Source organism: Sceloporus occidentalis, unplaced genomic scaffold, assembly GCF_023333645.1.
Source record: "Sceloporus occidentalis isolate IW3139 unplaced genomic scaffold, rSceOcc1.0.p SCAF_228, whole genome shotgun sequence".
NCBI lineage: Eukaryota > Metazoa > Chordata > Lepidosauria > Squamata > Phrynosomatidae > Sceloporus > Sceloporus occidentalis.
In genome coordinates this window covers 1069819-1076894 of record NW_028317208.1, presented here as the reverse complement: position 1 = coordinate 1076894, position 7076 = coordinate 1069819, and positions in this window count along the sequence as shown.

Sequence of the window (7076 nt, the reverse complement as noted above, 5' to 3'; positions counted from 1 at the left end):
AGACAGAAAAAAACTGCTAATTGAGGATTATCAATGTAGTGTCGACTAAGTTCTTTTGGGTGTGCTCAGTCAACAGTAAACTGCTTTCCATATTTCTCTCCAATAGATTGATCCCAAGATTCTTCTAATTCTTCTATCCTAAAATAATAGAAATCAGAGGAATCTGTTCAGAAAGGGCAAAACAATATTTCTTTAGAAAGGAGAAAAAAAACCAAATCCATGAATGAGATTTTCAGCATGTGACATTTCAGTCTTAGAGGCAAAAATAAGATTACTGTTTGAGCAAGTGTTTGTTACACAAGTGCGTTTGAAATGTAATACTTAAGGCAAATGAACATGATTACTTAAAAGAAAAGAGGATGGTTAATGTTATCTGCTGTTGCTAAACCTGTGGGTAATTAATTTGTATTTTCTTAGAAGTTATATATGAACTTCAATAACTGTAGCTGTAACAAAACTATAAAGATGAAAGATATTCTATGTGATAATATATTTATACAATGTAATACAAATATAAAAAAGGTTACAAAATAATATCCAATAACCACAATGTTTGGGTGTCTGAATTAGTACAGTTTGCTCATTAATATGGACGTTTGTTAGAAAGCATGACAGTGCCTTAGCAATTTGAGAGAGGTAGTTATAAGACAACAAGATAGAGCTTTTGGTCAAAACACAATGTGCTCTGTATGTACTTTCATACATAAAACCACATCATGCCTCCAAGTGAATCTGTGGGCATCATGTTAATCACTGCATTCAGCAAAATCCAATGAAATGCTGCAAAAAACAGGTAGGAAATTCATAATAAAAGAACAATGACCCCAAGCACAAGGCCAAATCAATATTGTTTTGGTTTGGTAGAAAAAGGAGTACCGGTCAAAGTCCTGATCTCAACATCATAAAGGACCTGGGGCACTAAATAGTGGTGCACAAGCCATAACCTCAACAAGCTACTAAAACTACTGAAGCTATAAAAAATGCATATAAAAGTGTGCGGTTTGCATATGTTCTGTAGGAAGTGAGCTGCCATAAAAAATCAACAGAAGTAGAAGCAGCCAATCACACGCACTGATGTTTTCCTAGCACAAATTGAATTGGCTGCTGCTTCACCTTATACAATTATTTCACCCTCATATGAAGTATGACTCAAATACATAAAATCATGTAATAAATATATAAAAAAAAACAACTCACTGGTACAAAAGATTAAAATAAACTGACCTTAAACCTGCCCTTCTAATAAGTGCGTACACAGCCAAGTCCTGTTCCTAGGTCACTGTTTACATAAACAAACTCTGCTTCACATGAATACATATCGCTCAGTAAAAGAATCATGTGCTGACAGACATGTGATCAGTGGTTCTGTTAGACTCTCTACCCATGCTTCAGAGAAACACCTTCAAACAGAGTAGAGCAGTGTTATCCAAATCTTTTTTTTTTTTTTTTTGTATTGTACCAGAAGTAAAAAAAAAAAAAAAAAGACAACGTAGAAAACAAAAAAAATGAAACAGTAAAAAGGAAGACAAGTAAATATAAAGCATACATCCCGGACTTTGTAAACCAGATGGCTACCTATCCAGGTATAATGTTACGGCTTGAGCAGTGTATTCTAAACAATAGAAGCTTCTAAAAAACAGCTCGCCCTTAACATACAAAGCACTATAGTATAGAAGAATGGCTAGCATACAAAGCACAGCGAATATTCAACACAAGAACATACTGCACCAAGATTAGCACAGGGGACCCAGGGCCCTCGACCCAATTTGTTATCCAAATCTTAATAGGGGACCAGTTGCCATTCACAAGTCATGGTCACATGCTTAAAGTTTATGGTGTAAATTTCAGAAAGGTTGTCGTCTGAATTTGGGGCCAATAACAATCCTTTATCTTTGTAAAACTTTCAAGGCATGCTGGTGTACGACTATACAAAAAAATGTAAATATTTTGTACATTATATTCCCCAACACTTTCTAAATAACTAAAATTTGTTGAAGTGCCAGTTCTTCATTAAGGAGAAGAGGATGAAACATTAATACCCCTCGGGGCGTGGCCTGGCTGTCAATGGAGTAGGACGCATGGTGGTGGAGCTCCTCCAACAATTTCATACAACGGCCCTTTTTCTTTCTTTTTTTCGTTGCGACTTATGATTTCTCGACAATAATTGCTTCCAAGATGACTGCGGGCAAGGCTAAATCGTCTGCTCATAATATACCTACCTTTTTCGAGTCCAAATCGAGGAGGAAGACATCTTCCCGCGCTTTGCCAGTTATCCAAGATGGAGAGGAGGACTCAGACGCCTCACAAGGCCTTGATGTTGTTCCTGCTCAGCGATCTCCTTCACCCTTAGCGGAAGATTCGGAACATCAAGCTCTAACCATCTCCGCTAGGAAATTGCTACTCGACGAGATGCGCCTAAAATTCAAGAGTGATAGGACAGACGCTCTCTTTGAGATTCAGAAAGACATCCGAGAGCTTGGAGGCCACACTGCGCATCTTGAAGACAAGATGGAGGAGTTCACGTCGGCACACAACTCTGTGGTCGACACGTGTAATTCTCTACAAGATGAAGTGGACTCTCTGCGTCTAAAGCTTAGCGATTTGGAGGATCGCTCTCGTCGGAATAATTTGCGAATCCGCGGTATACCCGAGGATGTTGTCTCGGAAGATTTACTTACCTATGCCACCACGTTGTTCCGCTCGGTGTTAAAGCTTCCCGCGTCTGAGGAGGTCAAAATTGACCGTATCCATAGATTGCCTCGTCCTAAAACGCTGCAAGGATCACCCCCACGAGATGTCATCCTTCGGATTCATTTCTACGAGCTCAAAGACAAGTTTATGCAGAAGGCAAGACACAAGAATGCTCTCCCGGAGCATTATCGGGATCTTCAGTTTTTTCAAGACCTCTCCCAGTACACTCTGCAACAACGTAAGGCTTTTCTGGCCGTTACTGCTGCGCTCAGGGCTCACAAAATTCCCTACCGATGGGGGTATCCCACTCGTCTACTCATCAACAGAGATGGCACCACGCACCTGGTTAAAACACCGGCCACAGGCTCTCAATTGCTCTCTGATTGGGGCCTGCTTGAAGCACCTACGAAATTCTCCTCTACGCGGGACCCGCTTCCACCCATCAGGTCTCCCCCCAAAAGGCTCGCCCGAGAATGGGATGTAGTACATTCCAAACGCTCTCCTACACACACGTGAACTGCTCGGATACATCTCATGCCTATACGCAGGCTATGGTCTAGAGTCGCCCGGGACGCTATGTTCACCATGGAACACTTTTTATTTTTATTCTATTATATATAGTTTTTTGTTTTTTTAATTTATTTTCAGCTTCTCCTGGCTCCGATATGCTGTCATCGTGATTTTGTTGTCGACGCCTCACCCCATCTGGAGCGTTCTTTCCGATGTCTCATCCCTTCTGCTCTACACCGCACCTGCTGATGCTGTACCCTTGTGTCCTGGACGTTCTCCATCATCCGTTGACATCTGTGGACTGCTCCAGGTCTCGACTGTTGGTCCTTTCATATCATCAGACCGGTTAGACTCTCGCTTTTTCCTCTGTTTGGATTTCTGTCTCCACGTGTACCTCAATCGGGTCTTTCCACGGTTTTGGAGGACTGTTTTTTTCCTGGGCTGCAGTGGTGAGACCCGCTGCTTTCTGTTATACTTTAACCCTTTGTGATTTTTTTTTCGTTTTGTAATTATTTATTTTTGTCCTTTAATTTTTCAACTGTATAATTATCTGCTTTTTACACCACACTAGACACGACTTTACATGCGTTTTCCCGGAGGCCTATGGCTCTGACCTTATATTGCCCTACCGGGCTTACATACCACCCTACACGACATTCTCATTTTTCCCTCATACACCTTGCGCTGTTCCATTTACGTGCAGCTTTATGTCAGTAAGTATTTGATCTGGTGCTTTGGAACTATTTGGCCTGATGCTACACATATATATTCCGTACTTCATAACAGCCCCTCCACTACCCCAATGTATCATAATATATTCTCTCTACTTGTACGGGGTAGTGATGGCACATTTTATATCTACTCTTTTGTTCCATCACGTCTCCTTTGCCTGCACACACACGTATTTTCACATAGGTCGCGACATTTTTCTTTAGTTGCTTATTGGGGTCTTTTTTTTGTGTTCTCATTTTTACCTATGTTGGAGGTCTCCCCGCCCTATTTGGGAACGACCTTTACCTCTCTGTGTGGTCTCTCTACACGGTACGGGTTATCACCCCCCCTGACGGCCCAAAGCTATATGGGCCGATTAAGTTTTGAGTTTCATACCAGTTTTGTGTTTTCCTTTATTTTTCTTTTTACTCTGGGAGCGTTTACATTACATTGCTACATCTTGGATGTTTGTTTCCATATGACTATTGACCTGTCAATTATGTTTTATTTCCTTTTAAATGCACCTCACGTCAACATATTTTTTCTTTTGTTCTGGACGCGGCTCGTCCCACTGTGTACTTTGGGATTTTCTTCCTTGGGGGTCTCTGGTGAATTTCTTCTCCACTACCGCATTTGGTCCCTTACCCTTTAATTTTTACCACTATGGCGTCCCTTAACCTTTTATCATTAAATGTTAATGGCCTGAATACTCCCCATAAACGGAGACTGCTCCATTCTGAAGCCAAGAAACACCACGCTCACATTCTCTGTGTGCAGGAAACTCATTTTAAGCAACCTTCTCCTCCAAATTTCTTTTTAAAAGATTTCCCGTGGCACTTTCATTCCATGGCAAAAACGTGTAAAGCGGGAGTTTCTATTTTTATTTAACACCTTTCTTTTCAGTTAATTAAAAAACTGATATATCTGATCCTTACTTGTGTCATTAATTCTATTGATTATACCTTGGTCTCCTTTTATGCACCTAACACCTCGCAAACACATTTTTTTAAGAAATTGTTATCCAAAGTAGATTCCCTTAAAAAAGGTCATCTTATTCTGTGCGGTGATCTCAATGCATTTTTTAACCCCCTCTTGGATACCTCCTCTGCCCTAACTGGCACATACGGCAGACAAATGAGATCTCTTGCTAACACCCTATCCACTACTTTACATTTGTTTCAACTGTATGATGTTTGGCGCCTTCATCACCCTTCTGAACGGGACTATTCTTTCTTTTCTGCACCACACAATTCTTACACCAGAATAGACTGCATTTTAATTGATAAAATTACACTTCGGGCAATCCGGGACTGCTCTATTGGCGTCATTAACTGGTCTGATCATGCTCCCTTACACTTACAAGTTACAGGTCACGCATCCTTTCCAAGGCAAAGGCTCCTGGCGCCTTAATGATTCTCTTCTTTCTGACGATTCCTTCACATCACAAATTCACTCGCACTTAGATATGTTTTTTCAGGAGAACATAGATTCTGTGAACCCGGTTGAAACCTTGTGGAATGCCCATAAGGCTGTGATTCGGGGTCGATTTATTAGTATGGCTTCACATCTCAAAAAGCAAAGGGAGAAGGAGGATGATACAGACTCTTTAATTCTCCAACTATATGACCTAGAGGCCCTGAATAAATGTTCTCCGTCTTCCCATCATGCTGCTGAGATTCGGCGCATTAGACTCAAATTAGCTGAAATTCAATCTCGCCACACAGCTTTAATGATGTTAAAAATCCGACAACGTTTTTATTCCAAAGGGAATAAGGCAGATACTTCGACATTTTTCAGCCCTGGCGCGTCCCTCCTCTCTTCGCTCCTCACAGGGAATGGTTTTACAAGATCCGTCCCATATTGCTAGCGAGTTTGCTAATTACTATTCCTCTCTATATAATCTTTCTACTGACACCTCTACTCCTCAGCCTGCGGCCGACTCTATTAATGCTTATCTTAACTGTTTCCTTACCCTCTCTCACAGATGATATGAGGCTTAGTCTTGACACTCCCATAGATTTAGATGAAATACAAATCATCACACGCCAACTTAAAAACAATTCTGCCCCTGGCCCGGATGGACTGACAGGTCTATACTACAAAACTTTCTTCCCAATTCTTGGTCCTCACCTTCTTTCTCTCTTCCAATCTTTCATGTCCAAGGAGTGCATCCCGACTGACAACCTTCGTGCACATATAGTTACCCCCCCTAAGCCAGGCAAAACTCCAGATAGATGTGAGAATTTTAGTCCTATCTCATTGTTGAACAACGATATTAAGATATATGCCAAGCTTTTAGCAAATAGGCTCTCCGCAATTCTCCCTCTCCTTCTCAATTCTGACCAGGTGGGTTTTGTTAGACACAGACAAGGGAATGATAATACACGGTTTATTGACCTTTCCTGGGAAGCCTCGCGACACAAAACCCCATGTCTCTTCATCTCGTTCGATGTGGAAAAGGCGTTTGACAGGCTGCATTGGCATTTTCTTTCATCTGTCCTCAAGAAATTTGCTTTTTCACCTTCCACGATTCGCTCCATTATGGCCCTCTACTCTTCTCCTTCTGCATCTGTCCTTTTTTCGGGTTTTCTCTCGCCTCCGTTTTCGATTTCTAATGGGACGCGTCAGGGTTGCCCGCTATCCCCTCTGTTGTACACATTGGCTCTAGAACCACTGGCCCAGTCTATCCGTTCTGACCCGTTGATACATGGTTTTCAGCATGCTGGTGGACACAAATCTATTCTTGGTCTCTTTGCCGACGACATCTTAGCAGCTATCACGAACCCCTCTGTTTCATTACCTGCATTATTGGCCCAATTCACAAAATACTCAGCGGTGTCTTACCATAAACTTAACATACACAAAACACAGGCTATGCACATACACCTCCCGGCTCACTTATCCACCTCGCTTCGGGCCACATATAATTTTAAGTGGCGACGTGATTACCTCTCTTATTTGGGAATTAAGCTACCTAAGTCCCTATCCAAATTGAATGATTTTAATATCATTCCTCTATGGAAGCATATACTCAACACAATGCAAGGGTGGCGGTCATTCCACTTTTCCTGGCTTGGACGCATTGCGTCAGTCAAAATGATGGTCCTTCCAAAACTGTTGTACGTTTTCAGAGCAGTCCCGGTTGCTATCCCTTCTAGGTTCCT